The following is a 7,614-nucleotide window of genomic DNA, read 5'->3' on the forward strand; positions in this document are numbered from 1 at the left end:
TTTAACGTGGAAAAACCCCTCCAAAGAGGATAAAAACCACGGGCAAGGATAATTTTACTATAATGGCAAAAGAACGAAGAGTACAAAAGATGGAGATAAAACTAAACCCCAAAAACCCGAAAACAAAGAACCCTCAAAACGTAAACACAAAATTCTCTAAATGTGTTATGAATTCTAATATCTAATGGGTGTTTTTACTAAGGTTGTAAAAGGGCCTATTTATAGTCTAAATTCATATGTCAAATAATAATAAAATAATCTAAACTAATCAGTATTTGATTGAAACAAATAAACAGAGTTTAACTAAAAGATTATTTCTCAAATTTGACTGAAAATAGGAGTCATACTTAACAAATCTCCACCTTGACACATATTTCCACAACGCCATCTCTGCCAAAGCCCGCCACGAGCCTATCTTGAACTATGCAGGGAATTAACTGAGTCGAATCCGTGCTTAGAAACTGGAAGACTTCTAGCCTTCAACTTGTACATTGCCAAATCAAAACTAACCCGGGTCTGATTTTCACGAACACAGTGCCCTAACTTTTCAAAACCTGCATCCAAAAGAGAACCTCTCTTCAACGAAAGGGTCATACATTTTTCCCTCCTATGACCAAGTTGTCTCCGCTCCAAACGAGTTGAGTTTGACTCTGTAACGGATGAGGGATGTCTGATTTCACCGATCAGTGTAGAACCTTCTAGAATATAAAGACTGTCAGTTATTTTACCTCTTAAGAAAATGAGAGCTCCACGTGATACTTTATTACCGCTCGACTCGATGTTGATTCTGCATCCTTTCAAGTCTGAAATACTCAAGGAGATGAGATTCTTTCGTAAATCGGGTACATACCTGACATCTGAGAGTGTCCTAATCGTCCCATCGTGTATCCTAATTTTAACAGTACAAACACCAATTACCTTACTAGATGAATTGTTTAACATGTGCACAACTCCACCTTCAACCGAAATATATGTGGAGAACCATTCTCTATTGGGACACATGTGGAAAGAACATCCCGAATCTAGGATCCACTCGGACATGAGCTTGGAGTTATCACTCATTGACAGTAACAAGAAATCATCACCGCTTTCATCGGCCAAATTAGCACCAGCTACATCTTCCTCATTATTCTCAGCAGCTCTTTTATTTCGCAGTTTATAACAATCTGCTTTGACGCGACCTAACATTTTACAATAGCGACACCTTTTGTCTCATTTCTTTGATGCTACCAAAACGGAAGCTTGCCTATTTGCCTTGCTATCCAAATGAAGCTTATTTTCGAGTTTGTCTCTACTCAAAAAATGACCTTTCACATCTTCGAACGAGATTTTGTCTCTGCCATAAATCAGGGTCTCCCTGAAAGACTTGTATGAAGGGGGTAAAGAGCACAATAATAGCATAGCTTGATCTTCATCGTCAATATGAACCTCAACGTTCTTTAAATCATTTAAAAGAGTAATGAATTGACTGATGTGATCTCTAAGAAGCTCTCATTCGTTCATGCAAAACATAAATAGACGTTGTTTCAACACTAAACGGTTAGCCAAAGACTTAGTCGCATAAAGAGTTTCTAACCTTTTCCACAAGGCAGATGAGGTCTTCTCCATCAATACCTCCAGCAATACCGTATTCGCGAGGCACAACTGGATTGTAGACAAAGCCTTTTCATCAAGCTCTTCCCATTCTGTTTTATTTAGATTCTCAGGCTTTTTCCCGGTAACAACCTTTTTCAAACCAGATTGAACTAGAATTTCCATCATCCGAACTTGCCACAGATTGAAATTTGTCTCACCATCGAACTTCTCAATTTCAAACCTTGTTGTTGTCATATCTGAATGGGCTGATCTTTGAACTAGCTCTTGATACCACTTGTTAGGATCGTCCCGATTAAGCAACAAGTAACAAAAATAGTGAAACAAATTGAGAAATTAAACACACAAATTTAACGTGGAAAAACCCCTCCAAAGAGGATAAAAAACCACGGGAAAAGATAATTTTACTATAATAGCAAAAGAACGAAGAGTACAAAAAGATGGAGATAAAACTAAACCCCAAAAACCCGAAAATAAAGAACCCTCAAAACATAAACACAAAATTCTCTAAATGTGTTATGAGTTCTAATATCTAATGGGTGTTTTTACTAAGGTTGTAAAAGGGCCTATTTATAGGTTAAATTCATATGTCAAATAATAATAAAATAATCTAAACTAATCAGTATTTGACTGAAACAAATAAACAGAGTTTAACTAAAAGATTATTTCTCAAATTTGACTGAAAATAGGAGTCATACTTAACAGAAGTATTATACGTAAAATGTACTGATAATATTATTGTTGGTTATCTTAGCAGGCCTCATGGATAGATTTAAAAAATCTCTAGAAACAGTTGGTGAATGGATGACTGTTTATAAAAAACCCAACAAGGGGAAAACAACAAATTTCAAATAAGGATTTGTACCTGCACAAGTGCCATTTTATCCTAGCCAGGGATATTATGTGTCATATCTAATGGTAGAACAACCAATTGAAACTTCTTTATCATTGACACTAAAAACGGTTAGTCAATCACAGTGATCCCAAAATCCAAATTCAACGTTTCATGCTAGTTATGCTGAAATGATTAAGGGAACAGAAAGTTTGTTGAAACAACAACAAATTCAATATACTAAAGATCTTTCTAAAATAAAAGATTTTTATAATCCTGGTTTATGACCAGAATTTTATAATTTTATTAATGAAATATGGAAAACTCATGTTTTTGAACAAAGAGCAAATTTCATAAGAGCTCTTACTAAGCTTTTATTAGTTTTGGTTGAAAAAATACCCAAAGAAAATGAAGCTAATGAATTTTTATTAAAATCTATTTTTTATAGGGATTGAGATAATTCTAAATATTTATTATGAATATTAAGGAGATATGGATATATTTCAATATTTTAAAACTTAAATATTAAGACCGAATAGAAAGAAGACTAGGCGGGAGAGCTTATTGGATCCGCAAAGAGAAAAGTGTACTTATTATTATTAATTTAATACAAATCAGCCGCAGTTTTCAGTCGTTGCTTTGGGTCTTTTTTGTTTATATTAAATCTTTTTAGCTTTCTTCTTCAGAGATTCTTGGACTTGGACTCCACAATAAAAGAACAAAAAGGTTTGGTGTGCCAGCTTGCAGCTTTCTATTCTCTCTGGTGAGTGCTGTTAATGTCTCTTTTTGGGTAAATTCTGTGTTTCTTTCTGGTTTTCTCCATCTTTTGAACTTTTTTGTTGATTTGAGATGAACTCTTTTTTTGACGAGATTTAAGGATTTGGAATTGATTAAACCTCCATTGTTGAATTGTTTGCTATATCAAAATATTGAAAGTTTTCCTCAAATGGGGTGATTTTTTTTTTTTTTTTGTTTTCTGATCCAGTTTTGATATCCAGAGGTTGGCTGGGAAGATCTCCCTTTTTTGAATGTATTTGAAGATTTGAGATTGTAACCTTGTTGAAAGGCTTGGATCCTTACGGTTTCCGTTGACTTTTTTGTAGGATTCTTTCTGGGTTATTTCGGTGTTGAATTGTTTGTTTTCTTTTCAAAGACTATTGTTATTTTATCTTAATTTTATGAAAGTTCTGTGTCGAAGGTATAATCTTTTCTGGGATCTTTGATTACAGGTAAAAGGATAGTCAAAATCTTTGATACGCAAATGGCTATAAAGAAGAATGGATTGATTCCAAGTTCTGCACCAGAAGAACTGAAGAATGTTTTGAAAGCGGTAGCATCCGAATGGGGAGATAAGATCAAAGATATGGAAGAATTCCTTGTGATCCCACTGAAGGGAGCTATGACTAACGAGGTTTTTCAGATAAACTGGCCGACAATACATGATGATCTTCATCAGAAGGTGTTGGTCAGGATTTATGGTGAAGGAGTGGAATTGTTTTTCAATAGAGATGATGAGATTAGGACCTTTGAGTGCATGTCCAAGCATGGTCAGGGACCGAGGCTACTTGGGCGGTTTCCTGATGGGAGGATTGAGGAATTCATCCATGCCAGGGTATGTGAAAGTTTCTCTGGAAACTTAAACATTTTATTATTTATCTTTATGTCTAATATTTGCAACACCCCATGTTGTACATCTTAACCACAGTTCATATGTTACAAGTTGGCTGACTATGATGGTCAATTTTAATTGACAACCACTGCTAGATTCAAGTAGTGAATCAGGGGTGTTTTTGCTTCAGGCTTCTATTTCATTTTATATGCTTTTCACCTTTCAATTTTTCTTTCTTTGATATACCAGACACTCTCTGCTGCTGACCTCCCTGACCCTGAAATATCTGTTCTGATAGCAGCTAAATTGAGAGAGTTCCACAATCTGGACATGCCTGGTCCAAAGGATGTGCTTCTCTGGAAGCGATTGAGGTGCTAATATGCACGCTTGATAATAGTGCTTTTTATATTTTGAGTTGATAAGTAATTTGATCCCTTTTTGCTTCTTACCAGGACCTGGCTTGGTCATGCAAAGAAATTCTGTTCGCCAAAAGATGTAAAAGACTTTTGCTTGAATGTTCTAGGCGATGAAATCAACGTACTAGAGAAAGAGTTAGCAAAGGACCATCAAGAAATTGGATTTTGTCACAACGATTTACAATATGGTAACATAATGATGGATGAAGAGACAAGAGCAATCACCCTAATCGTAAGTTCTCTGCTCAGTTACTATTAGCTGCAAGTATGGCTTCTATACAATGCTTTACTAATACTGCTTACAGTTCTAGACTGCTAATGTGCATTCTGATTGACGTTAAACATGCATTTGGAGCTATTCCTCTGATCAACATATCTGAAGTTGTTTTATTCAGCTAAACTTCTTGCACTTTTAATTTAGTAGTCGACTATTAAACATATGGAAATTGCAGATGAGGTCTGTTTGGTGACTGCATTTATAACAAGATGCAGTTGAACCTTCAACTGCACTTGAGTTTATGAAACAAAAAGAAAGCAAACATGAGAAGCCAAGGGACTGGGCCAGCCTCTTTCCTGAGGTTCTTATTTATCTCTTGATGAGCCTAAGCCTATTTATCAGATAAGGATTTCAAAATTTTGAGGCTTTGAGCGTTTGATGATATTTGACGGGCCATGTTTTGTTTGCATTACCTTACTTGTCATCTACAAATCATAAGTATGTTATCTATTTTCCTATGTTTTGTTTGCATTACCTTACTTGTAATCTACAAATCATAAGTATGTTATCTATTTTCCTCAACTTTATCTACTTTTTCTTCTGATTCGTTTCTTTTGCATATTGTGTGTAGAATGACACTTGCAGGATAGATTAATGAAATTTTGTGCTGACTGTGCATGTTTTAAGGTTTATTAATTCCCTTTTACAGGATTATGAGTATGCAAGTTACAATCCAGTAGCTTATGATCTTGCAAATCACTTTTGTGAGATGGCTGCAAATTATCATACTGAGACTCCCCATCTTTTGGACTACATTATATACCCTGGTGTGTAACGGTTGTAAATTAGAAACATCCCATGTTCTTTGGCTTCAACCATCCTGCATTTTCAGATCTAATCAAATACCTGTTCCTTTTGCCTTTGGATAACAGATATGGAGGAGCGCTGGAGATTCATCTGTGCATATCTCAGATCTTCAGGTTGGGTATCATTCTCTGCATACTGTATAGAAAAGTATCTGGCTAGAACATACTCTTATCTATCTCTATTTGACTGTTAACCTTAGACATGAATATATATACACCTATGTGAAATAAATCTATATCCATCCCATTTAATTGTACTTAAGAGCGATGTCTTGAACTGCTGCATGAAGGTAACGAACCCAGTGATGCTGAAGTGGAGCAACTACTTATCGATGCAGAGAAATACACTCTTGCTAATCATCTGTTTTGGGGCTTATGGGGAATTATCTCGGTAGGTGTTTCTGCACTAGCTCTGTTTGCTTCCCATTAGCTTAATGGGTAGAGTTTTCGAGGACTAATTTTCTGGTCGACATTTTCAGGGTCATGTAAACAAAGATAGACTTTGATTACCTGGAGTATGCAAGGCAGAGATTTCAGCAGTACTGGTTAAGCAAGCCCTTGCTCTTGGGTTCCTGACTCCTGAGCCGTTGCCCATGTTAACAAATAACAATGTGGCCTTAAACTGCAGCTATAGATTTATGAAGGTTTTGTATAATAAACCTTGCTTGTTGGTGGTACCTATAAAAAAATACACTTGTAAATACATAGTTTTGAGTTTGGTTGGGGATTATGCATTTATAAGATAGGGCTGGATAAAACTTATTTATTCCATTAGAGTAAGCCAAATAAATAGAAAAGGATTGCAGCATTAATCAGGAAACAAATCCCTTGTAAAAACTTCTTAAAAGTTCTCAATTGACTTTTCTTGAAATATCTATCTAATTAATTCTAAAATTATCCCATAATTAACAGACCCTTCCCCGATCAAGTTGGGGGGCATATATAGGGTTATTGGGCAATTTTGCCGCTATATTATAGGTAGATATTGGAATGCCTTGTTTATGATTGATTTTTGCCCATGTAATTTTAAAATATAGATAAATTTAAGTTTATTTTGCAAAGTTTTCATTTAAGTTACCGAGCTATTCAAAAGTTTTTTATTTAAGTTATTGGGTTGTTAAGTTTTTCTTTTTTTTTTAAGTTTTGCCAACAAGCTTTAAGCAACGATTTGATGATCAGTATGGTGGATCAATACTTGTTGACGAATAGAAGAACATATATGTAACACCCCTAATTCGTCTCCGTCATCAAATTCGGGTTACGGAGCATTACCGATCAAATCATAACCAATAATGACCTTTAGAAGCAATTAATCAATTCAAATAATAACATTCAAACTAATATTTATTCATGGCATAAAGATGGTTACGAACCTTAATTCGAGTTTACGAGATCATAAAAATAAGTTGGGAATATCCAAGGACCAATTTGAAATAAATCAAGAAATTTTGGAAAAATTTGAAAACATGGGTCACACGACCATGTGGCCAGATCGTGTGACATAGCCTAGACTGTGTGAGTATTCGAAGTATGGGGCACACGGTTATGTCCCAGCCCGTCTATCTACTTGTGTAGGTATTCAAAATAGGGTCACACGGTTGTGTTGCAGGTTGTGTGCCAGACCGTGTGAAACCTGCACCTAAAATGATATTGAGACACAATTGTGTAGGGTGATCGTGTGTGGTTCACGGCCATGTGACAGTCTGTGTGCTACAGAAGTTGCCCTTAAAATAAGCCAAATCAAGCACCAATTCTTGCACATCAAGACACACCATTCCCTCATGCATTTATATGATCAAAACACATTCAAACACACTCCAAAACATACCAAATCAACCATCCTATAAGACCTAACCAATATGCCAACAAAGGCATCACAATTCACATATCAAACTTAATCTAATGCAACATTTCAAGATCATTCATTTTACATAAATCAAACATACCAAAACCATTTCATACATATATATCATTCAACCATGTTTTATCTATCATCACACATGCTGTAACGCCCCAAAATTTTAATTTTGGGTATTGTGAATGTGTGACACAAAATATCTGTCTACTTTAATGGTTATGTG

At 35.4% G+C, this 7,614-nt stretch overlaps 1 pseudogene; it reads left to right on the forward strand.

Annotated features, from left to right (window-relative positions):
• The first annotated feature begins 3,023 nt into the window (after window positions 1-3,023).
• LOC107901971 (probable choline kinase 1) lies at window positions 3,024-6,404 on the forward strand (annotated as a pseudogene).
• Window positions 6,405-7,614: the final 1,210 nt, after the last annotated feature.

Source organism: Gossypium hirsutum, chromosome D06 (genome assembly GCF_007990345.1).
Source record: "Gossypium hirsutum isolate 1008001.06 chromosome D06, Gossypium_hirsutum_v2.1, whole genome shotgun sequence".
NCBI classification, from domain to species: Eukaryota; Viridiplantae; Streptophyta; class Magnoliopsida; order Malvales; family Malvaceae; genus Gossypium; species Gossypium hirsutum.